This window comes from Herpailurus yagouaroundi, unplaced genomic scaffold, assembly GCF_014898765.1.
Source record: "Herpailurus yagouaroundi ecotype Mexico unplaced genomic scaffold, PumYag 77, whole genome shotgun sequence".
In the NCBI taxonomy this organism is placed as follows: domain Eukaryota; kingdom Metazoa; phylum Chordata; class Mammalia; order Carnivora; family Felidae; genus Herpailurus; species Herpailurus yagouaroundi.
Genome location: NW_024412388.1, coordinates 59,487,089 through 59,513,271, shown reverse-complemented (window position 1 = coordinate 59,513,271; position 26,183 = coordinate 59,487,089). Strand labels below are relative to the sequence as shown.

Here is a 26,183-nt window from a genome sequence, read left to right as displayed (position 1 = left end):
GCTAAGACTTATGAATTTATTGTAATTAAAATATTGTAGTACTGTTTGGTAGAAACTGTTTGGTAGAAAATTACCAATAGAACAAAATAAAGAACGAAGAAATCAAGTCATAATTATATACACTTGAATGAGACGGAATTGTCCCTCTATATCAGAGGGAAAGAATGGTTTACTCATTTAATAGTGTTGTGGCAAATCTGCATCAATGAAAAAAAAATAGGTTGTTTTCCTACCCTACACCATAATGAAAATCAATTTCATATAATTAAAGCCCTAAATAGTAAAAGTAAAAATAAAATTTTGGGAAAACAATATATAAAATCCTTTGGGTAGAGGTGGACCTCTTAAATAAGACATCAAGTTCAATTTGAAAGGAAAGGAATTGATAGATTTAACTAAATTAAAATAAAAACTTCTATTTAAGAAAGTATAAACAGAATGAAAATTAAAACTATTAATATGAGCTGCTAATTGAAAACTCTAACTGACAAAAAATTTTTATACAGAATATGTCATTTTTAAATCATGGAGGGAAAAAAAGGAAGGGCATAAAGAAAAAAGACTTGAAGAACATGAAGCAGAAGAAACCTGAACATTCAATAAACATAAACCATGCTCAATCTTATTAAGAATTAGGGAACTAGAAATTAAATCTCCAATGAATTCACATTTCATACCAGAAATATTGGCCAAAGTTAAAAAGTACAACCACTTTAGAAAATAATTTAACATCATTTTATAAAGGCAATATTCCTAAACTGTGATACAGCAATTTCACTTTGTTTTATATCTTAAACAAACTTGTACACATATGCCCCAGGCAACTGTTCAAGAATATAATAGCAACATTGTAGTAGCAGAAAATTGTAAACAAACAAAATATCCACTGAAGTAAAATGAATAAATGTTAGGATATTCATATGTTACAAGATTATGTAGCAATTAAAATAATAAGTAAAAAAAAATAAATTGCAGCTACATGCAAAAACATAGATAAGTTTTAGAAACACAAGATTGACCAGAAAAAAGTCAATTAAAAGCAAATATACAAAGTATTACTAAGTAATAAAAGACATTCAAAAGTAAACATTGTATATTGTATAGGGGTAAAAGTAGAGAATAAAACTAAAGGAAAGGAAGGGTATTGCAAATGCAAAATTCAGAACAGTGGTAGAAGAAAAAGATTAAGATTTGAGAGAACATACAGGAGACTGCCAAGTAAATGGCAAAATAATTTTTCTGGAAACTATTTGATGGGTACATATGTATTGTCTTTTATACATATGTTTTATAAGTATTATTTTATAGACTCAAAATTTAATTTAAATAATTAAAAACACAGAGTTCTTGGGGCAGTCAGGTGGCTCAGTCGGTTAAGCACTCGACTTTGGCTCAGGTCATGATCTCACAGTTCAGTGAGTCTAAGCCCCGCATCAGACTCTGTGCTGACAGCTCAGAGCCTGGAACCTGTTTTAGACTCGGTCTCCCTCTCTCTCTGCACCTCCCTCACTTGCATTCTGTCTCTCTTCTCAAAAATAAATAACAAAAAATATTTTTAAAAAATCAGTGTTCTTGAAATAAGGGTCCCTGGCTGGCTCAGTTTAGACCATGTGACTCTCGATCTCGGGGTTGTGGGTTTGAGCCCCACATTGTGTGTAGAGATTACTTGAAAATCAAATCTTAGAAAGAAAAAAAAATGCCTCAGAGTTCTTGAAATAAAAACAATTGTCATAAAAAGTTTTTTGGCTTGAGGCTTTTAAAAAGAACATGAGAATAGAAGAAAGAAAAGGGTAAACAACCAACAATTTCCTTTGTGAGACCATGGAGTACTGACCCCCTACCTAGCCAAGTAATTATGAAAAGCACTGTCATTTCGATCACTAGGAGCTATTATTGCATCATTTATTTGTGTCTTTGGACAAAACTGTTTTAATTAGCAGTCATCGCTTGAACAAATTGCTTTGTTATTCTATAAGATTTTGCTAGAACATCTCAGGCATAAATGCATACCATGTATAAATATATATCAGGTTTTCTTCTCTGTATTTATACTTCAGGCCTTCAAACAGCTACCACTGCAGCATATATGATGCTTTGTGTATGTGTGTGTGTGGACTGTACATTCTCAAGTAAATTAGGCTAATAAGTTACATTCATGGTTAATTATTTTTATTTTTGGTGAAAGAAAACAGAAACGTAGTGCATATTTGTTGTATATCAATGGTGAAATTGTATAATAGGACTTTTGCAACATGGTTTCTTATCTATTCGTATGATTAAAAATGAGAACGATTCAGGAAGGGAAGGTCTCCAAAAGTTTCTAAAGATGAAATATTACTGGGCAGACCATCGCTGAGGTGAGTGAATAATGCCTGCATAGAAAAAAAGAAAATCCATAATTTATTATGAATATAAACAGAAATATTAAAGACATTAGAGAACCAAACACAATGTTTTAAAAAGTGAATGTATGACCTATGCTCTATGGGAAGAAATCAACTTAATTATGGCTTGTTACAATAGTTCCTTTTTTTGAATGAAGTCCAGCTCTAATTAAAATCTTCTCATTGGATCAGATGGAGTTGCAGATGAGATTAGTCGAAACTGTCTATTGTTCTTATTCATTTTAATGTACTGCATTTCAACAGTCAGGAGATATACAAAAGAAATGCATTTCACTAGCTCTTCAAAGGGGTCTGTTATGATTCTAAATTTAATTAAATTAGATTAGTTGCACATCATTTATATTACTAAAAATCGCCAGCAATTTCTAAAAGATTCCTTCCCCCTCCTGTCCCACCATTGCCCTCATCCATCACACCCAAATTCAAAATGACAATAGCTTTGTTGAACCTTTGTGATTCCTTTTAGTAAACAACAGAATATTTTTAATAAAATAGTCTTACTTTCCTTTCAGCTGTCCAGCAAATATAAATAGGACTCAATCAACAAATCACTTAATATCCATGCTAACAGAGTAGAGAATTCACCAGTTTAAAAATGTCCATTTGCAGTTATGAATTGCCGTGATGAATAATCCTTCATTTCTCTATAGCTTTTGGGTTTAAAAAAAAAATGCACACATTATACTTTGTACATTTCTCTGACTTGCTTCCTATGAATACAGTTGGACAAAATAGATCTAGAAATAATACATTGTACATATATTTCTGTGACTAATGTTTATCCAGCTGCTTCAGAGGCTATTTAAATATTATCTTTCAGCCATAGGACAACACTGTCTGAGGGACCCAATGTGCATCTCTGTGCACATGTTGGCTGAAAAATGCAACATCAGTATTGTTTTTAAGCTGCTAAATTACGGAGCATCTTGTTATGTGGTACTAGGGAACTAAATTCTGATTTTAGTACTTGGTACAATAGAGAGTGGACTTTGAGAAGAATTTTAGTAAATATGTAAAGTGTCTGAAGAATAATTTGTGGAGGTGTGATGACTTTTCTCCCAGTCCATGGTTTGTCTTCTCATTCTCTTAAGAATGTCTTTTGCAAAGCACAATTCCAGATTATCAATTATTTCATGACTTCGGTGTTGTGCTAAAAAGTCATCACCATGCCCAAGGTTATCTAGATTTTCTCTTACACTATCTTCTAGGAGTTCTTTAGTTTCATATTTCACATTCAGGTCTATGATCAATTTTGAGTTAATTTTCATGAAAGGTGTCTGAATTCATTTTCTGTATGTGATGTTGAGTTATTCCAGCACCATTTGTTGAAGAGAATATCTGGTCTCCAATTTGCTGTCGTGTTCCTTTGTCAAAAGCCAGTTGACTATATTTATGTCAGTCAATTGTTTGGCTCTCTATTCTGTTCCATCGATACCTTGTCTATTCTTTCACAAATACCATACTGTCTTTATTAATATAGTTTTATGGTAAATCTTTGTGATAGTGTGATTTATAATAAGAAGTGTATATTTGGTCCTCATCCCCATTCCTGACCCAGAGCTTCTAAAATCTTTAGCATTTCCTAAGTGATAAGAGCAGTAAGGTAGGGAGAACCTGGGTGGCTCAGTCGGTTAGGTGTCTGATTTCAGCCCAGGTCATGATTTCATGGTTCATGGGTTGGATCCCCACGTTGGGCTCTCTACTGACAGCTTAGAGCCTGGAATCTGCTTTGGATTCGTGTCTCCCTCTCTCTGCCCCTCTCGCACTCATGCTCTGTTTCTCTCAAAAATAAATAAACATTAAAAAAAATTTTAACGAGCAGTAAGGTGAAAGGAATGTTATTCGTAAGAAGTCTCTTTCAACCATACCTGAGTTTACGTTAATGAGATGACTTTTGGAAAGCCCATAAGGATAAGGAGCCGGTTCCCAAGGAACAATACCTGTGATTAGAAGTTTGGGACTTCCAGCCCCAACTCCCAGCTTAGAAAGTGGGAGAGAAGAGGCTGGAGATTGAATTAATCACCAATGGCCAGTGATTTACAGGAATATCTCATTTTATTGGGCTTTGTTTTATCTCATTGTACAGATACTGCATTTTCCATAAATTAAAGATTTGTGGCAAGTCTATCAGCATCCTCTTTCCAACATTATTTGCTCATTTCATGTCTCTGTGTTACATTTTGGTAATTCTCACAATAGTCCGATTTTTTTCGTTAACATTATATTTGTTACGGTGATTTATGATCAGTGATTATGACTTGCTGAAAGCCCTGGTGATGGTTAACATTTTGTTAGCAAGAAACAATTTTTAAATTATGTACATCTTTAAGACATAAGGCTGCTGCACACTTGATAGACTACAGTATAGTGTAGGGATAACTTTTGTGTGTACTGGGAAACCAACAAATTCATTTGACTCACTTTATTGAAGTATTCGCTTTACTCGGTGGTCTGTAACCAAACCCTCAATGTCTCTGAGGTGTGCTTGAAAGCAGTGAGGCCTATGTATAAAGCCTCTATAAAAATCCCTGAACCACAGGGTTCAGAGAGCTTCCAAGTTCATGAACATGTGGAGGTACTGAAAGGATAGCATGCCTGACGAGGGCATGGAAGCTTCATGCCCCTGCCCACATCCTGCCCTGTGCATCTTTTCTAGCTACGGTTCCTGAGTTGTATCCTTTTGCAATAAACCAATAATTAGTAAGTAAGCTGTTTCCTGAGTTCCATGAGCCATTCTAGCATATTATCAAACCTGAAAAGGGGGTCATGGGAACCTCCAATTTATAGCTGGTCAATCAGAAGCACAGGTGATAACCTGGACTTGTGATGGGCATCTGAAGTTGAGGGAGGGGGCTGTCTTATGGGACTGAGCACTTAAACAGTGGGATATGATGCTTATTCCAGGTAGACAATGTTAGATTTGAATTGAATTGTAGGACATTCAGTTTGTGTCAGCAAAGAATTGAGATACCCACACATGTGGTATCAGAAGTGCTGATGAGTCGTGAATAGGTAGAAACAGTTTTTCCTTACAGTCATAGAGTTGGATAGTGTCAGTTTTCCAATTTTGTTCTTCCCCTTAAATATTGTGTTGGCTACCTGGATCTTTTGCCTCTCCATATAACATTTAAAATCTACTTGTAGATATCCATGAAATCACCTGCTGGAATTTTGATTGAGATTGTGTTGAGTCTCTAGATCAAGTCAGAAAGAGCTAACATCTTTATAATATTGAGTCTTCCTATCCATGAACATCATACATTTCATTTATTTAAGTTCTTCTTTGATTTCTTTTATCATGTTTTGTAGTTTTCTGTATATAGATCTTGTACATATTTTGTTAGACTTATACCTATTTCATTTTTGGTGGTGTGAATAGAAATGATATTGCATTTTTAATGTTTATTTATTTGTTTTGAGAGAGAGAGAGAAAGAGAGAGAGAGAGAATCCCAAGCAGGTTCCATGCTGTCAGCACAGAGCCCAACACTGGGCTCGAACCCACAAACCATGAGATCATGGTTAGACATTCAACCAACTGAGCCATGTGGGCACCCCAATGATACTGTATTTTTAATTTCAAGTTCCATTTGTTCATTGTTAGTATATTGGAAAGTAATTGACCTTTGTATGTTACCTTTGTATCCTTCAATCTTGCTATAAATGCTTATTAGTTTTAGTAGTCCTCTGAATCCCGAGTATAATAAACACAAAGAGGTATACACCTAGACATATCATATTTAAACTGCTGAAAAACAAAGACAAAGAAAATATTATATACAAGGGAGCAGCAACATAATTAAAAGCTCATTCTTCCTCAGAAACAAAGGAGACTGGAAGACAGTGGTGTAATTTAAAGTGCTGGAGAAAAAACAGTTAATCAAGAATTCTAGATCAAAACTATTCTAGGCAAAACTGTCGCTACAAATGTAACTAAAATAATGACCATTCCCATATAAACAAAACTGAGAGAATTCATTACTGACAAATTTGATCTAAACCAAAACAAAACAAAGCAAAACTAAAGAAGTCCTTCAGACTGAAAGGACATTTCAACAGATAATAACTTAAATCAAAAACAAGGAATAACGGGGTGCCTGGGTGGCTCAGTCAGTTAAGCATCTGACTCTTGGTTTCAGCTCAGGTCATGATTTCAGATCAGGTTATGATCTTGCGGTTTGTGAGTTCACGTCCATGTGGGGCTCTGCTCTGACGGTGCGGAGGCTGCTTGGGATTCCCCCTCTCCCTCTCTCTCTGCCCTACCCCCACTCATGCTCTCTCACTCTCTCTCTAATTAAATAAACTTTTTCTTAAAAAAAGAAACAATAAAAAGCAGGGAAAACCTTAAGTATGTGAGTACATATAAAATAAAGGAAAGAGAAGGAGGGAGACACATGCACACACACACAGTGGGGTCGGGGGGGAAAGTGAGGGGTGAGAAACAGAGAGACAGAGACTGAATTTCTCTTTGATTCTCTTAGTTTCTCAAAGAAATAATTTTTTTTTCTGTTCTTTCCCTAGAATTTTAAACCTCTTAAAATGACATTAAAACTAAAAATGTTTGATTGACTTTGACTGCAGTGCCTTTTGGAGATTGTCCATGGGTTTCCACATCCTAGACTCCTAAAACTTTCCTGATTGTTGCCTCACTATTTCTTTTAATTCTACGAGCTGCCCAATATTCATCCAAGATATTCTTTTCATGCCTAGGTTAGTCCAAAATTTTGTGTTGTTGCAACTAAAGGCAGTTAGATAATATTTCCTTCTCAAGAAATAACAGTAGTTAGTTTTTCACCATTTATTCATTAAGTCATTATATTTATTAAACAGCCACTGTGGTAGTTTCTGGGGTTACATTAGTTTAAAAGATAGATATGTTTCTGACCTCATAGAGCTAACAATTATCCAGATGATCAGAAATTAAACAAATCATATTTATTTTCAATTAAAAAACATGATACACTCTACCAAAGAAAAATATTATGAGAATAAAAATGGGGTATTTAATTTCATATGGATAGTCAAAGAAGACTTCCCTGATTTTTTAAAAATTGAGATGCAATACAGAATTTTCCAGAGATACAGATTATAGGATATTTAACTAGCTTGTCTTTTAATTGGTTGTATCTGTAAATTATTTTCAAATCCCAGAGACACTCCATGAAGAAACACAGCACACTTTTTTTTCTTCATCTATTGTCTACTCATCAAATGAAAAAACTGTTTATACAAAGCTGATCTCTCTTCAATCCCTAGAGATAGGCTGGGAGCATATTTATATTATGGAAACACTTGATGTTATTGATCTGTGGGTAGTAGCCTAGTTGGAATCTCTCTTTATAAAAGTTTTCTCCTTCTATATCTTACTAATTGTCAGGGAAAAAAATGACATGACTACAGATCTTTAACATGCCATCCATTTAAAAACAAACTGCATGCCTGCAAGCCACAAAAGAAGGTCAAATAAAGAGCCTCAGTGTCAAATTGCCAACATTCTCTACTACTTGAATATTTAGGCCATTATTTTTAATTGCATCTCTAGATACAAAGAGGGTCAGCATGCCATATTTTCAAAGGGATGCTTAAAACTTAAAAGGAAGTACTGTGTGAACCATGAACAATTTACCAAGCCCAAACTTCAAGCATCATATAGCTTTATATAAAACATGTAGTATTTTTAGTTGCAAATACTGTAACATTTGCAAACTAGCAAAATATTACTGATTTTAATACCAGTGTAATACTTTCAGTAGGTGCAGTAGAGATGGACTCTATTGTAAATTGTTTGCAAAATGTTTATTATCTCAGAGACATATGTGATATAAAATACATCAAAGGAAGAATTATATTTATTATGAGAGAAAATATATTTTGTAAATGTAAAGCTTTGTAGCTGCAAAAAATGGCAACTATCCAAGTATAAATATCGGTGCCTTTCACACAAAAATATTGTAGCTGTTTTGGTTTAAAATATTACCCTTTAAAAACATTAAGCAATTGTGCAAATAGATTACAGGTAGGATTTTTTAATCATAACCATGATTAAAGCAAAGCCAGTTCTTATCAAACATTGATGTAATCACCAAAACTTCTATTTAACATTATACTGAAGTCTGGGATATATAAAGATGGAAGAATAATATTTACCTTTATTTATGCTTATATGTGATATGTGATATATATTTTATAATATAAATATATTTATCATAATTCATTTGCATTTAAGAATAATAATTTACAGAAGAACTAAGACAGCCTTTATTTACAGACATGTTAGTGATATATGTAGGAAGCCCAAGAGTGTCTGTAGGTAAATCATTAGAATTAATAAAAAGTTCAGAAAACTCCTAGATACGAGATCAATATACATAAATCAATTGCATTTCCATAGATTATGAACAAAACTTTTAAAATATCATTTTAAAAGATATTATTCCAACAACAACAGCATTTTAAAGGTATTTAGGAATAGGGGTGCCTGGGTGGCTGAGTTGGTTAAGTTTTGACTCTTGGTTTCAGCTCAGGTCATGATCTCATGCTTCATGAGTTCAAGCCCCACATTGGGCTCTGTGCTGACAGTGTGAAGAGTGCTTGGGATTCTGTCTCTCCCTCTCTCTCTGCCCCTCCCATGTTCTCTTTCCCTCAAAATAAATAAATAAACTTAAAAAAATAAATAAAAGTATTTAGGAATAAATATGTGCATGAATTTAAAGGAGAAAATTACAAAACTATTGAAAGCATTAAAGAAAGACTAAATATTTGTAGTGCTACATCATGTTTATATACCAAATGGCTCAATATCATGAAGATGTCAAATTAATATATAAACTTAAAACAATTACAATGAAAATCCCAAAGTGATTCTAAAATTTGTATGTAATAGCAAAAGGTCAAACTACTCCTAATGAAAATGAATAAGACGGTGGCTTATTTTACCATAGATATTAAGACTTATCATAAAGCCACAGTAATTACAACTGTGAGGCAGTAACACAGAAATCAACAAATAGTAATGAAACAAAATAAATATTCCAGAACAAAATATATAATGAAATTTAATGTATTACAAAATCAGTGTGGCAAATCAATGGGGGATAAAATGGAGTATTCAACACACGGGGCTGGGGTTATCCACATGGAAAAAATTAGACTTGAATTGCCACTCCATAGAATACACAAAATAAATTCTATGAGTTTAGGATCAGCAGATGAAGAAAATACAACCAAAAATGGACTTTTTACTAGGTTCCACAGTGACCGAAAGCCAAGTCCCTAAATATACTCCTATTCTATGTCATCCCTAGTGGTTCTGTTTCCCTGATTGTACCAACCTTTGTAACAAGTCAACTTGGCTAAACTGAACTGTGTTTCCTGGAAGTACTTTCTCTGCAGTTTAGTGGTTAAGTTTGGTCACCAGAGAAACTTGCTTGAGATTTGAGAGGAGGAAGAGAGTAGGAGCCATATTTACTCTCAGAAAGTCAAGGTAGGCCAGGCCCTACCATGGCTACTACACATTTTTGCAATTTGGTGGCTGACCTTGTTGGCATAGGCAGTAACAGAATTCCACATATTCTTGAGCTCCCATAGGATATCTTCCTTAAGATTTTCCATATCCTGGATCAGGTGCCATTGTAGCTGTGACAACAGTGGCAGCCAGGTGCAGGGCCTCCTCAGCTGCAAGTTGGTGGCTTGAAAATGGGGAGAGGCTAATGATGCCCAATGAGGAAAAAGGCAGGCTACGGCTTGTTCTGCATAGTTCTGGTTATGCCACCTCTCCAAAGTTCACATCTGTCACTCCTTCCCTACTGGGTACTCTGGGAGGATCAGTAGCAAATGCAGGATCAGTAGGATCAGTACCAAATGCAGAAAACAACAACACAAACAAGACTTTTTACCAGATTCCACAGTGACAGAAGGTCAAGTCTCTAAATAAATTCCTATTCTACATCATTCCTAGTGGTTCTTCTTTCCTGATTGTACCAATACACCACCTCAATGTGAGAGGCAAAATTCTAAAATTTTAGGGGGTGATAAGGAAGATATTTGTGTGACTTCAAAAGAGAAACTTTTAAAAACCTAGACACAATATCATAAAAAATGACAAATTTGATAACACAATCATTTAAAAATCTTTGTTAGGCAGAAAAGATCATTTAAAAATAAAAAGGCAAGTCCCAGACTTGGGACAAAATATTTGCAACACATTTAACTGAGAAAGGATTAGTATCCAGAATATATATATATATATATATATATATATATATATATATATAGACACATATATATACATATGTGTGTGTGTATATATATATATATATATATACACATATATATACATATGTGTGTGTATATATATATATACACACACACACACACATATATATATACATTATCCAGAATATATATATATACATATATATACACTCTTATGCATCAATCCAATAAGAAATAAGAAAAGGATACAAATGAGGAATTTCCCAAAGGTTTATCTCAAGTGGCCAATAAGCCTATTAAAAGATGATTTATCTCAGTGATAGGAAAACGCCAATTAAAAGTACAATAAAATACTTTTCACAGCTGTTGTATTGGTAAAAACTAAGAATTCTAACAATTTTGAGTGCTGGCAAAGATGTGGATAAAAGCTAACACCTGCATATTGTTGGTAGGAATACAAATCCATAAGACCATCTTGAAGAAAACTTTGGCAATAACTAATAAAGGTGAAGATGTAACTACCCTAATCCAGCAACTTTATTCCTAGATATACACCCTGAATAAACTCTTGCTTGTAAACATAAGTGGACATATATTTAAAAAAAACAAAAGTGAATTCTCAGCAGGACTATTCATAAAGGCAAAACTAAATTTTCCATTAAAAGGAGTTAGACAGATGTATTGTGATAAATTTACATAATGCTATGCAAGAGTGCAACTGAATGAACCAAAGTTACATAAATCAATAAGGAGGAATCTCATGAACACACTATGAGGTGGATAAAGCTATAGAAGAATACTTAAAGAATGATGTCATCCATATATAAATAAATCCATATAAAACAATAATGAGCTACATGAGGAGACAAGATGTTGGAACAGCATGGAAGTTTTTTGTGTGTTTCGCGTCCATGAAATATAGACAGACCAACACTAAACCATCCTACACAGATAAAAAACTGACTGGAGGATTAACACAACAATCTGCACAACCTGAACCACAGAATTCAGCAGGTACACGGTGCAGAGAGGTGAATTTGGGGAGCGAGAAGCCACTGAGGGTAGGGAACTGGTGGGGGGGAGAATACAGGAAAACACCCCTCCCCAAAAGCAGCTGGAGAGAAAGTGGAAAATTGGAAACAGCTGCAGGGACTTAACTAAAAAGGGAGAAAGGAGAAAGGAGAGGGTTTAAATTCCATTAAGGCTGTAAACAAGGGGAGCGAAGTCTGCAACTCCACAGCTCCATACCTGGTGGTGCTCTGGTGGGAAGGGCGAATCCCCAGGAACAGAGTGGGATCTGGGAGGTTCTTGGGCCACACGGGGGAAAAGCGGTTCCACTGCTGGAAGGACATTTGGTAGAGACTGTTGCAGCCACCTGGTCCCAGCAGACCCCAGAAAACGGCCACATTCACTGGTGCTGGAACAAGGTCGTTAAGGGTGAAGCCTGGTGCCAGATGTGTGTTGTGATTTTCCATAATCCCTGAAACGCTGCTGTTACACTGTCTCGCGAACTTTTCCTGGGGCGGGCTGGCACCTGGCCACAGTCTCAGGGCACTGCCAGCAGCAGGGTCCAGCAAGCATTCCTGGGTGCAGCCGACATTCAGCCAGTGCTCATTCAGCCATTGCTCAGTGAGACCCTCCCGCAGAGGGGTGGAACAGGTCAAAGCCGCAGTCCTTCAGAAGTAAGGGGCTGGGAAAAGCAGCCGCATCTGAGACAAGACTCAGGAGAGAGGTACTGTCTGGGGCCTGGTCACAGAGAGTGAAAAAGCAGGGAGTGGATGAAAGCTGAAGACAGAGGATGGGTGCACGATTGCTGATCGGGGAGAACAGACTGGGTAGCTGGGGGGCGCCATTTTCACCATTCCCACGCATGCACATGCGCACCTAGGAGCCCCGCAAAACTCCACCCCAGTAGGCTAGCAGCACCATCTAGTGGAGAGCGGAGCCGGCACACGGAGCCCTGCCCAACTGGGCCAACTTCGCTGTTCAAGAACACAAGTCTCACCGCCTATTTAGCTTCTGGACCATAAAACACTACCTAGACTGACATAGGGGAAAATGAAGTAATTCCAGTCCTACTTGAATCTGTTAGCAGGTTCATCTATTCATATTTCTTTCCTTCTTTTCTTTTTCTTTTTCTCTTTTACACTTCTTTTCTTTTTCTTGAATACAGAAAGAGAAAAAATTCATTTTTATTTTCAATTTTTATTAACAATATTTTTCTTTAATTTTTATTACTATATTTTTTACTTTTGTGTAAATTTTTTCAAATTCTATTTTACTTCCATCATTTTATTTTAGTCTACTTCAGTGTATTCACCTTTTCAAATTTTCAAACAATTTCCTTTTTATTTCATTATCTTTTTTCTCTTTTTTGTTTCTTTTCTTTTTCTTGAATGCAGAAAGAGAAAAACTTCATTTTTATTTGCAATTTCTACTAAAATATTTTTATTTAAATTTTTTACTATATTTTTGCTTTTATGTAAATTTTTTCAAATTCTATTTTACTTCCATCATTTTATTTTAGTTTACTACAGGGTACTTTTTCAAATTTTCAAATGATTTCCTTTTTTCTTTCTTTTTTTTCTTTTCTTTTTTCTCTTTTTCATTTCTTTTCTTTTTTCTTGAATATAGAAAAAGAAAAAGTTCATATTTATTTTTAATTTTTATTAAAAATATTTTTCAATTTTTTTCTACTATATTCTTTACTTTTGTGTATATTTTTTCAAATTCCATTTTACCCTATCATCCCATTTTAGTCTACTTCAGTGTATTCATTTTTTCAAATTTTCAGACGATTTGCTTCCCCCCCCCTTTTTTTCTCTAATCTGTCAAACCACTTTCAACACCCAACCAAAACACACCTAGGATCTAGCATCATCTATTCCATTTGTATGTGTGTGTGTGTGTGTGTATGTGTTTAATTCTTAATTTTAAATTTTATTTAATTTTAACTTTTTTAATTTCAATTTTTCTACCTCATTAATTGCTTTTCTCCCTTCAAAATGACAAAACAAAGGAATTCACCCCAAAAGAAAGAGCACAAAGAAATGACAGCCAGGGATTTAACCAACACAGATACAAGCAAGATGTCTGAACCAGAATTTAGAATCACAATAATAAGAATACTAGCTGGAGTCGAAAATAGATTAGAATCCCTTTCTGCAGAGATAAAAGAAGTAAAAAGTAGCCAGAATGAAATTTAAAATGTTATAACTCAGCTGCAATCACGGATGGATGCAGTGGCGGCAAGGATGGATGAGGCAGAACAGAGAATAAGCGATAGAGAGGACAAACTTATAGAGAATAATGAAGCAGGATAAAAGAGGGAGATTAAGGCAAAAGAGCACGATTTAAGAACTAGAGAAATCAGTGACTCATTAAAAAGAACAACATCAGAATCACAGGGGTCCCAAAGGAGGAAGAGAGAGAAATAGGGGTAGAAGGGTTATGTGAGCAAATCATAGCGGAAAACTTTCCTAACCTGGGGAAAGACACAGACATCAAAATCCAGGAAGCACAGAGGACCCCCATTAGATTCAATAAAAACCTACCATCAACAACATATATCATAGTCAAATTCACAAAATACTCAGGCAAGGAGAGAATCATGAAAGCAGCAAAGAGAATAAAAGTCCCTAACCTACAAGGGAAGACAGATCAGGTTTGCAGCAGACCTATCCACAGAAACTTGGCAGGTCAGAAAGGAGTGACAGGATATATTCAGTGTGCTGAATCAGAAAAATATGCAGCCAATAATTCTTTATCCAGAACACTGTCATTCAAATAGAAGGAGAGATAAAAAGTTTCCCAGACAAACACAAATTAAAGGAGTCTGTGACCACTAAACCAGCCCTGCAAGAAATCTTAAGGGGGACTTTCTGAGGGGAGAAGAGATGGAAAAAAAAAAAAAAATATATATATATATATATATATATATATACATATATATATATATAAATACCAAAAGCAACAAAGATTAGAAAGGACCAGAGAACACCACCAGAAACGCCAACTCTACAAGCATCATAATGGCAATAAATTCATATCTTTTAGTACTCACTCTAAACGTCAATGGACTCAATGCTCCAATCAAAAGACATAGGGAAACAGAATGGATAAGAAAACAAGATCCATCTATCTGCTGTTTACAAGAGACCCACTTTAGACCTAAAGACACCTTGAGATTGAAAATAAGGGTATGGAGAACCATCTATCTTGCTAATGGTCAACAAAAGAAAGCCGGAGTAGCCATACTTATATCAGACAATTTAGACTTTAAAATAAAGACTGTATCAAGAGATGCAGAAGGGCATTATATCATAATCAAGGGGTCTATCCACCAATAAGAACTAACAATTGTAAATATTTATGTGCCAAATGTGGAAGCACAAAATATATAAATCAATTAATCACAAACATAAAGAAACTCATCAATAGTAATGCCATAATAGTAGGAGACTTCAACACCCCACTCACAGCAATGGACAGATCACCTAATCAAATCATCAACAAGGAAACAATGGCTTTGAATGACACACTGAGCCAGATGGACTTAACAGATATATTCAGAACATTTCATCCTAAAGCAGCAGAATATATGTTTTTCTCCAGTGCACATGGAACGTTCTCCAGAATAGACCATATACTGGGACACAAATCAGCCCTAAGTAAGTACAAAAAGATTGAGACCATACTGTGCATATTTTCAGACCACAACATTATGAAACTCAAAATCAACCACAAGAAAAAATTTGGAAAGGTAACAAATACTTGGAGACTGCAGAACATCCTACTAAAGAATGAATGGGCTAACGAAGCAGTTAAAAAGGAAATTAAAAAGTATATGGAAGTCAATGAAAATTATAACACCACAACCCAAAACCTCTGGGACACAGCAAAGGTGGTCCTAAGAGGAAAGTATATAGCAATCCAGGCCTTCCTAAAGAAGGAAGAAAGATCTCAGATACACAACCTAACCTTATGCCTTAAGGAGCTGGAAAAAGAACAGCAAATAAAATCCCAAACCAGCAGAAGACAGAAAATAATAAAGATTAGAGCAGAAATTAATGCTATCGAAACCAAAAACACAAAAAACAAAACAAACAAACAAAAAAAAACAAACAAAACCAAAACAGTAGAACAGAAGCTGGTTTTTTGAGAGTTAACAAAATTGATAAACCACTAGCCAGTCTGATCAAAAAGAAAAAGGAAAGGACCCAAATAAATAAAATCAAGAACGAAAGAGGAGAGATCACAATCAACACAGCAGAAATAAAAACAATGATAAGAGAACATTATGAGAAATTATATGCCAATAAAATGGGCAATCTGGAAGAGATGGACAAATTCCTAGAAATATATACACTACCAAAACTGAAACAAGAAGAAATAGAAAATTTGAACAGACCCATAACCAGTAAGGAAATCAAATTAGTAATCAAAAATCTGCCAAAAAACAAGAGTCCAGGGCCAGATGGGTTTCCATGGGAATTCTACCAAACATTTAAGGAAGAGTTAACACCTATTCTCTTGAAGCTGTTCCAAAAAATAGAAACAGAAGGAAAACTTCCAAACTCTTTCTATGAAGCCAGCATTACCTTGATTCCAAAACCAGACAGAGACCCCACTAAAAAGGAGAACTATAGATCAATTTCCATGATAAACATGGATGCAAAAATCCTCAACAAGATATTAGCCAACCGGCTCCAACAATACATTAAAAAAATTATTCACCACGACCAAGTGGGATTTATATCTGGGATGCAGGGCTGGTTCAATATCCGCAAAACAATTAATGTGATTTATCACATCAATAAAAGAAAGGACAAGAACCATATGATCCTCTCAATAGATGCAGAGAAAGCATATGACAAAATACAGCATCCTTTCTTGATAAAAACCCTCAAGAAAGTTACCTCGAGATCATAAAAGCCATATATGAACGACCCAAAGCTAATATCATACTCAATGGGGAAAAACTAAGAGCTTTCCCCCTAAGGTCAGGAACAAGACAGGGATGTCCACTGTCGCCACTGTTATTCAACATAGTATTGGAAGTCTTAGCCTCTGCATTCAGACAACACAAAGAAATAAAAGGCATTCAAATCGGCCAGGAGGAGGTCAAACTTTCACTCTTCGCAGATGACATGATACTCTATATGGAAAACCCAAAAGATTCCACTAAAAAACTGCTAGAACTTATCCATGAATTAAGCACAGTTTCAGGATATAAAATCAATGCACAGAAATCAGTTGCATTCCTATGCACCAACAATGTATAGGATAGACAATGTAAGAGAAATCAAGGAATCAGTCCCATTTACAGTTGCACAAAAAACCATAAAATACCTAGGAATAAGTCTAAGCAAAGAGGTGAAAAATCTCTACACTGAAAACTTAGCTTATGGAAGAAATTGAAGAAGACACAAAAAAATGGAAAAAAGATTCCATGCTCCTGGATAAGAACAACAAATATTGTTAAAATGTCGATACTACCCAAAACAATCTACACATTCAATGCAATCCCTATCAAAGTAACACCAACATTCTTCTCAGAACTAGAAAAAATAATCCTAAAATTTTTATGGAACCAGAAAAAAACCCGAATAGCCAAAGAGATCTTGAAAAAGAAAACCAAAGCAGAGGCATCACAATCCCAGACTTCAAGCTATACTACAGAGCTGTAATCATCAAGACATTATGGTATTGGCACAACAACAGACACTCAGATCAATGGAACAGAATAGAGAACCCAGAAATGGACCCACAAATGTATGGCCAACTAATCTTTGACAAAGCAGGAAAGAATATCCAATGGAATAAAGACAGTCTCTTCAGCAAGTGGTGCTGGGAAAACTGGACAGCGACATGCAGAAGAATGAACCTGGACCACTTTCTTACACCACACACAAAAATAAACTCAAAATGGATGAAAGACCTAAATGTAAGACAGGAAGCTATCAAAATCCTCCAGGGGAAAACAGGCAAAAACCTCTTTGATCTTGCCCTCAACAATTTCTTACTCAACTCAACTCCCTTCTGGTGGCAAGGGAAACAAAAGCAAAAATGAACTACTGGGACCTCATCAAAATAAAAAAAAAATTCTACACAGTGAAGGAAACAATCAGCAAAACTAAAACGCAACTGACAGAATGGGAGAAGATATTTGCAAACGACGTATCAGATAAAGGGTTAGTATCCAAAATCTACAAAGAACTTATCAAACTCAACACCCAAAAAACAAATTATCCAGTGAAGAAATGGGCAAAAGACATGAATAGACACTTCTCCAAAGAAGACATTCAGATGGCCAACCAACACATGAAAAAATGCTCAACATCACTCATCATCAGGGAAATACAAATCAAAACCACAATGAGATACCACCTGACACCTGTCAGAATGGCTAACATGAACAACTCAGGCAACAACAGATGTTGGCAAGGATGCGGAGAAAGAGGATCTCTTTTGCATTGTTGGTGGGAACGCAAGCTGGTGCAGCCACTCTGGAAACCAGTATGGAGGTTCCTCAAAAACCTAAAAATGGAACTACCCTATGGCCCAGCAATTGCACTACTAGGCATTTACCCACAGGATACAGGTGTGCTCTTTCAAAGGGACACATGCACCCCCATATTTATAGCAGCACTATCAACAATAGCCAAAGTATGGAAAGAGCCCAAATGTCAATCGATGGATGAATGGATAAAGAAAATGTGGTACATATATACAATGGAGTATTACTCAGCAAACAAAAAGAATGAAATCTTGCCATTTGCAACTATGTGGATAGAACTGAAGGGTATTCTGCTAGGTGAAATTAGTCAGAGAAAGACAAAAATCATAAGAGACAAAACAGATGAACATAAGGGAAGTAAAACAAAAATAATATAAAAACAGGGAGGGAGACAAAACAGAAGAGACTCATAAATATGGAGAACAAACTGAGGGTTATGGGAGGGGTTGTGGGAAGGGAGATGGGCTAAACGGGTAAGGGGCACTAAGCAATCTACTCCTGAAATCATTTTTGCACTATATGCTAACTAATTTGGATGTAAATTTTAAAAAATAAAGACAATAATATATTTACAATGTATTTAAGGAGATATAAGGTTAAAAAATGTAAATGCATTGGAATGATAAACACCTTATTCAGGATAGTGATCATCTTGGTGGGGGAAGAGGTAGGTCATAAAGAAGATGGAGAATCTGATCAGGAAAGACTAGACAGCAAGTTTCAAATCTGTAGGAGCACTGCAGAAGCTGAAGATAGAGTCCCTAGGCAGAAGATCCATAAAAGACTCTCACCATAAAAGACACACATCATAGGAATGGCCAACTAATAAAGCCACTGCTTCTGCCACAACCAAGGACCAGCCAAATGAAAAAGCTACACCCATGGCTGCCAGCTCCAGAACCTCACTGCCAGAAACACATGTAAAATACACTTGTGGGTATTTCCAGTACTGCATCAGGGAATACACCACAGATCTTCACTCCAGAACCATGAAGCCTTGCCACAATCTGCTCCAGCAAATGGGTAATCTGATGCCTACCTCTTTCCCCACATAATTCAATTCTAAATCAAAGTTTCACATGGATGCTTTCAGTTGGTGTAGACTAAATCCATACATCTGTTCCCCGGCTAAAAGAAAAACTACAAAATATAGGGCTTATTCTTTTCTTCTTTAGAAAAACGAGGATGATAGTGAGGAACACTTAGGAAGAGTGGGTATTGAAAATGTGTAAGCAGACTACAATAACAAATTCCATTAAAGTGAGAGGCAGGGAAATTTCAACTTTGCACCTGTATCCTACACTGTTTGCATGTTTTGTTTCTTGTGGTTTGTTTGTTTGCTTGTTTTCTTTTGTTTTTACCATGAGCATATGTTTTTGGGTTTTTTTGTTTTTGTTTTTGTTTAAATAATGTCACAGAAATGACAGGTTGCCTTTCAATATGTAGCTGAACATCTTCCTCATTAACGGAAAGAGAACCCAAGCAATAAAATATGTGCAGAACTTCTATGTGCAAATTCCAAAAAGTCTCCTTAAAGAAAAAAAATTGGGGGCTCTTCTTGTCTTTTTCTTCTTATTTCCTGGAATGTAAATATAATAACTGACTTGATCAGCCACTTTAAATCATAATCAACGTGTTAACGATGTTAAAACAGCAAAAAAGAACCTAGATCTCTACTGAAAATGGAAGCTAAGCTTTTGTTATGTAAACACATGTACGTGAGAGAAAAATAAAGATGTCTTATTTAAGCCATTTTTTTGGCTCAGATTGGGGGTGGGAGGTCAGGTCTTCATTAATTGAAGGCTAACCCTATCCTAACCAATATGGAAAGTAGTATCATTATTTTTAAATCTCCTTAAAAAACTAACCTTGAAGACAACTAAATAGACAAATAGCTGAAGTCTTGGGATTATGAGTCTTGCCCTTTTATAAATCCATACAGCAAAATGCCATGGGAATTTGCTTAATCTTTTGGATAACTTGATCAGAATACAAGCCTCACATCTCTCCAAATAGTGAGTGACGTTATCTTCTTTCTAACCTATCAAGTTTTTCAATACTTTTCTTACAAATTCTATTCCAAAATTGAATCCATAATTTAAAAGACCCTGTCTAATGTTAACTATGGTGCACAGATCAGCTTTAACTCTTAATTTTACTTCCCTCTTAATACAGTTACAAGTTAATTTTCATAATTATAGTTTAGCTCTCTTTATATTTGATTAATTAAATATTCAGTACCTAATTAATTAATTAAAAATTATTGCAAACCTTCCCTATACTAGGTACTAGGTTAGGTGCTGCAGATACAATGATGAATATGATAGTCCAGTCTACCAAAGGAGCTCAAGGTTTAATGGGGAGGAAATGGGCAGAGAAACCTTTACCATTCATTGTAATAAGTACAACAACACACTATTATTAATGGCACTAAAGTCCTAATTGGAAGATTATATCCTAGTAAAATCTGATTAACCTGTAGTCCTCTCATTCTTACTTCTAGCTCCTTTAAAAAATTCTTGTAGTTATGCCTATCTCACCATATTATAACTATATAGTCTGGTATCGTTTTTGATGAAAAATTTATAGTCAGTATTTTAAAAATATCAAACTTATGAGTTCCATTTATACCTTTGAAGGACAGCAACTTTTCCCTAAATTTTTAATCACCTGAAAACTTTTCCCTAATACTCAGGTAAAATAATGTAAAAGCATACATCGGTAAGTTTCAAACATTACCCATTTTCTACTCATTGACTGCATTTAAATCATGTTCTCTAGATTGGCTAAAACTAATTGCCTTCTCTTTACAATCGCCTCATCAATAGTGAACTCACATTTTACAAGAATGCTTTCTAAGCCATTAATCTTTAGTTTGTGAGTAAAAATATGATATGAGGTAGGATCAAATCTTCCTGAAGACTAGATACTTTACATGTATTGTTTCTTCTTTATTTACAATAATTATCACTTCAAAATAACTCTGCATCTGAAAATTAATGGTCTGAGTATTAGGTTATAGTATGGGGGGTGAAGGTATCTTATTTTTTTAAGTAATCTCTACACCCAACATGGGGCTCGAACTCATGACCCCAAGATCAAGAGTCACATGCTCTACCGACTGAGGCACCCAGGTGCCCCAAGCTTAACCTACTGGTTTAATGCAGTATACAGTTAATGATCACATAACAATGGGAATTCATTATGAGAATTAGCACAGTATTGAGGAAGCTGAGGCATTTCAGTAAGACTTAGTGTGTAAGCACAGTCATGCTTGACCATAAGCACAGCCATATATCTCTTATTCAATAAGCCAGTAAGCTGCATTATATTTTTAAAGGCCAGATACTTGGGGGCAAAACAAATGGCTAGCATGAAAGGTCTAAGCCAGCAGATAAAATCACATAATGAAAAAAGTTTAAGGAAAGAAGTGGAACGTGAATTGTGTGGCTATCAATAAAAGCATAATATTGACATACTACTTCTTTGGGAGGCAGTGGGGAGATTTCAGGAGGAGTGGTAGGTTGAGACAGCCTGGATCTCATGAGACACAAAGCAGCTGCATGCTAAATGCATCAGAGTTGATGAAGTATACCCTCTGGTAACCTAACAAACAATGAATTCCAATCATCTAACGGAGGCTAAAAATAAGGAATCAACCCAAGGTCTCCTTCTTTCCCATTGAGCCTAATGCTGGCGGCATTCTGCAAAAAGAAAGGACTACACTGTTTAACTTTAAATTCTCAAAAATATTCTATTACAATAGGTCTTACATATTTGTATGACTTTAAATATCATTAAAACAAATATATATAATTGATATATATATACATATATGTGTGTGTATATATACATTGTGTGTGTGTGTGTGTGTGTGTATGTTTAAAACAGTCACCAGATGTGTTAAGAGTTTAAACACCAAGCAGTGTTATCCAACAAAAAATATATAAGATACTGTCAGTAATTCTCTTTCTGCTAAATACACTCAGAAGATTTTGGATGGGGCATTTCTGTTACTAGTCAACGGAGCTTAGAAAACTAACATGAACATTTACTACATATATTATTTAAGTAGTTGGGTCTACTTACAACATGCATTCATTTATCATGCATCCACTGAGTTACTGTGTCACATACTACGTTATGTTCTGTAGAGGAGCAAAGTTGTGATATACGAGTCCTATGCTAATACACAAAGACCATAGTGTAGAATATGATAAATGCCTTTAGACAAATAGAGTGAAAGTGCTGTGGTGATCCCAATGATGAGGAAGAAAGAATAACATTTATTCATTCACTCAGCAAATATTTTAAGGACTCTTCTAGGCATTAGGGATAGATTGGTAAACAAGATAGACAGTGACCAAGCCCTTCTGTGCTTTTACAAATGTTAACACACTTTGTCTTCGTGAGAACTCAGAGAGAGAGGCAAGTATCCTTCTAAGAGGGTGACTGTTTTAGTGTTTGGAGCATAAATAATGGTCTCCCAGTAGTGTTGAAAGCACATGGCTTAGAATAGCAAGGAAATTCAGTCTCTTTACTCCCATCCTCCCTAGAACAAAGCCCAAAGTGCTAACACATATCAAAGGACCAGTCCTATTTGTTTTCACTTTTTGGCTGGGGATAGAATTTAAAAGCTCCAAATCAAGGAGGGAGTTATCTAAGGTTGATAATGGATGTTCTTGCACAGGACTATTCTTGCACAACACTGCAGCCTCACGATGACTGAGGCAACCAGGAATGGGTTAAACAATGGTTTATATTGAAAACAAGAACCAAATGAAAGCAGTAAAACAACCTCCCAGACAGATCCCGAATATCTGAATACTGCTATACAATGAAATGTTTCAGTTCTGAATGCTAACATGGTGGTACTGGAATTATCAAAATTGACTCAATTATGTGCACCATACTTGATTTTTTAAGGCAGAAAAGACTATTAGATTTTAGGAATATTTTCAGCAAGCAGAATTCAATCAAAATTTATTTTCTGGCTAGCCCAGAGAAGTAAGTTAATTACAATATCTAATTCCATGATCATTCTGAGTAAACCCAGTCGCACTTTATAAATTTAAGAGTGTTAATATTGTTAATAATATATTTTCCCCAATCCCTCTAATCCCTTCAGATTTAGAATGATGTCTTCCTTACAACATCTCTTTAGGGACACAAATATTAATGATTAATATTTGGTATTATCTCTGATTACCACAGTATGTTATTCTCATTTTAAAGATGAAAAAACTAAGGATCCACGAGTGACAATATCTGAAGCCACAATTCAAATACAGCTAATAAAAAATCCTTTTGTATACTAATAGTTCTCAACTAAAGCTATGTCTCAGAAACATTTATGGACTTTTCCAAATACAAATACTTGGTACCATGCTGAGGACTGTGAATCAGTTTCTATAATGGAATCTCCAATTTTATTTTCTAAAATGTCTACTGGTAAATCCGATCTAGTTTAATAGAGTAAAACCTGTCAAATAGCAAATCGAAAGTAAGTTGTTTCTGTATCTGAATAAAATGGGAGCTAAAAAATAATGGGGAGAGTTAAAGAGGAACATTTGTTTTACTGAGCCTGAAAGAAATAGAGAGGAGAAAAGTAGTGCTCATGGTCTGCATAATTGGGCTTTAGAGTGTGATGAACACAACTTTCTCTGATGCCAGTCCTTCCAAGGTGAATGTGATAAGATTACTTGTCCCTTCTAAGGAAGAGCAAGAGGACCAGAAGGAAATGCCATCATCATAATTCCAACTTCTGATTTCTTCCATTGATAGATTAAGGGCCAAGGCCTACGTCAATGCATCAGTAGCCCTCATGCTGCCACACCCTGTGCCTATGCCCTGGCTAGACAGACATAGCAGATTGATTGTTGCAGCCAAGTATATATGTACCCTAATAATTCTTCCTGAATCCTACCAATCAGACTTGGCACAGAAGGAGAAATTTATTTGAACTTCTAGATCATTCATTCATTCATCCATTTACTCATTTATTAAGCAAACACTGAATGCCCACTATTGTGGGCATGCTTTTAACCACTAAACTCACTCTGACTCCTTTGAGGGCAAGTTTATTAACAACTGTCTAAAACCTTGAGACAATCCTACAGAGAAGCTTCTCATATTCATGAAGTAGGAATAACATTGTTTTGTCAGTAAATGAGAATAAGGAAGGGAGGGAAACAAACAGGGAGGGAAGAAAATGAATATAAGGAAGTTGAGGTCAGAAGCTCATTACAAAGACCACTGGAAGTGCACTCTTCCACACCCCTCCATTCATATTTCAGCCTTATCAGTTGCAACCATATTAAGAAATTATCAACATGTTCCCACTACTGATCTGAAAAATCTGATTCTAACAAGAGATTTGCTATCTTCTCCAACCCACTCCCTATTCAGGCTTCTTCCACTCATCAGCTATGCCATCCCCAGGTGGGTCTCAGGACCCCTTTATTGGTTAGTTCATTTGTTGGTTTGCTTGGTTGACTGGGAAATTTAGTTTTTCTCTCAGTTAAGTAAGACTGAAATCAGTATTTGGTGGTCTCCAGTGGTCCAAGAAGGCCACAGTTAAAGTGAACTCTGCCATAGTTGATGTCAGCAGAAATTAACATATTTAACTAGACCCTGTCTATGTCTGTCAGTAAAGTTGTTTGCTTGTCTTTAGTCAGATAAGAGTTCTGAGCAAAGGTTCCAGGAAGAAGAGCGGTAAGAATAGTGTAAAGGGTAGTAAGAAGAAAGGAAGATCGGTATGTTCCCTTTTAGTGCTGTGCACCCTGCATAGCAAAGCAAATAATAATCAAACTTAAGACAAGGACTTAAAAAGCTGCCTTTAGATTTGTTGTCAGTGGTGAGAATTAAACTAATTTTCTTTTGTCAAAAGTGAAAATATGTTTATGCCAAAAAACTTCAGCATGAAAAGAGATAAAAGGAAGTTGTATCCTTGTATTATTATGAGAGAAAACATGTTTTCACTCAACTCTTTGCATAACACAAAATTAAAATGGGGGGGGTTGCTTGCTTAGAGTGTTGAACATAGTGCCTAGAACATTGTGGATGCTCAGTAAATATTTGCAGAATAAATGAATAAAAGAAACATCGTAAGAAATTATAGCAGAGAATTTTCAAGAATTCATTTATTGTAACTTCAAACAAACCGAAAGAAAAAAAAATGTGATCTTTGGGAAAAAAACACTTATCTGAAACATGAAATCTTTGCAAATAGTATATTTATTTCAGTTCTTTAATGAAACTAATTTATAATGTGAGTGGCAGAAAGGATGAAACTTTTCCACCCTGGATATAAATGAGAAAACGTCTTTACTTAATTCCATTTGTTTATCTCAGAAGGTCTTCTGCCTTTACTTACTAAATAGTCCCTTTTTTTTCAAAACACCATAGAGAAACTCACTGAGCTTTAATCAACTATTTAAAGAGTAGCTATTCTCTTCTATTCTGGCTCTATAATTACCAATTATATATTTTTTTTTCTCAAGAAGAAACACTTCTGGACTTATTTTGATTGATTTTATCAGGCAGCTCTCTTGCATCTTTAAGTAGCATCTTTTATAAAAGAGCTTCAGTTTTGCCTAGTTTATGCTAAGAATAACATTTGTAGTTTTACTTATTAATACATTCAAATGTCTCATTCGTGTTGGAAAACAAAGCCATAATTTAAAAAATGAGGAAAATATTAATTAATTCTGCTTTTGTGCAGTTTGAAAACCAGATCAGTTAAACACCATTTCCAAGAAAACTGAATGTTATTCAGGGACTATTAGAGCCAAGCTCGTCTCTGCTGGCTTACTTTAGTTTTCCACATTATAAACAACAAATATTTGCAGGTTCTTCCTCAGTAAATCCTGTTTTCCTCCTTATCATGTGCATGATAAAACAAGAAAAATATGGCATTGATTTATTTCCTCAATTTTAAGGAAAGATGAAAAATCTACCCTGTGAAGGGAGGCAGAATGTGATTCTTCAGTGCTATACTCAGTTGTGGCATTTTTGTGGAGTAACTAGAGTTCCTGGAGCCCACCCA

General features: G+C 35.3%; 1 long non-coding RNA gene across 1 annotated transcript; it reads right to left on the bottom strand.

The window, feature by feature from the left end:
- Nucleotides 1–2,147: 2,147 nt before the first annotated feature.
- LOC121027313 (uncharacterized) lies at nt 2,148–11,921 on the bottom strand. Its single transcript, XR_005788661.1, has 3 exons — nt 11,866–11,921; nt 9,940–10,217; nt 2,148–2,372 (listed from the first exon to the last, which is right to left on the bottom strand). It is a non-coding gene; the product is annotated as an uncharacterized LOC121027313 (long non-coding RNA).
- Nucleotides 11,922–26,183: the final 14,262 nt, after the last annotated feature.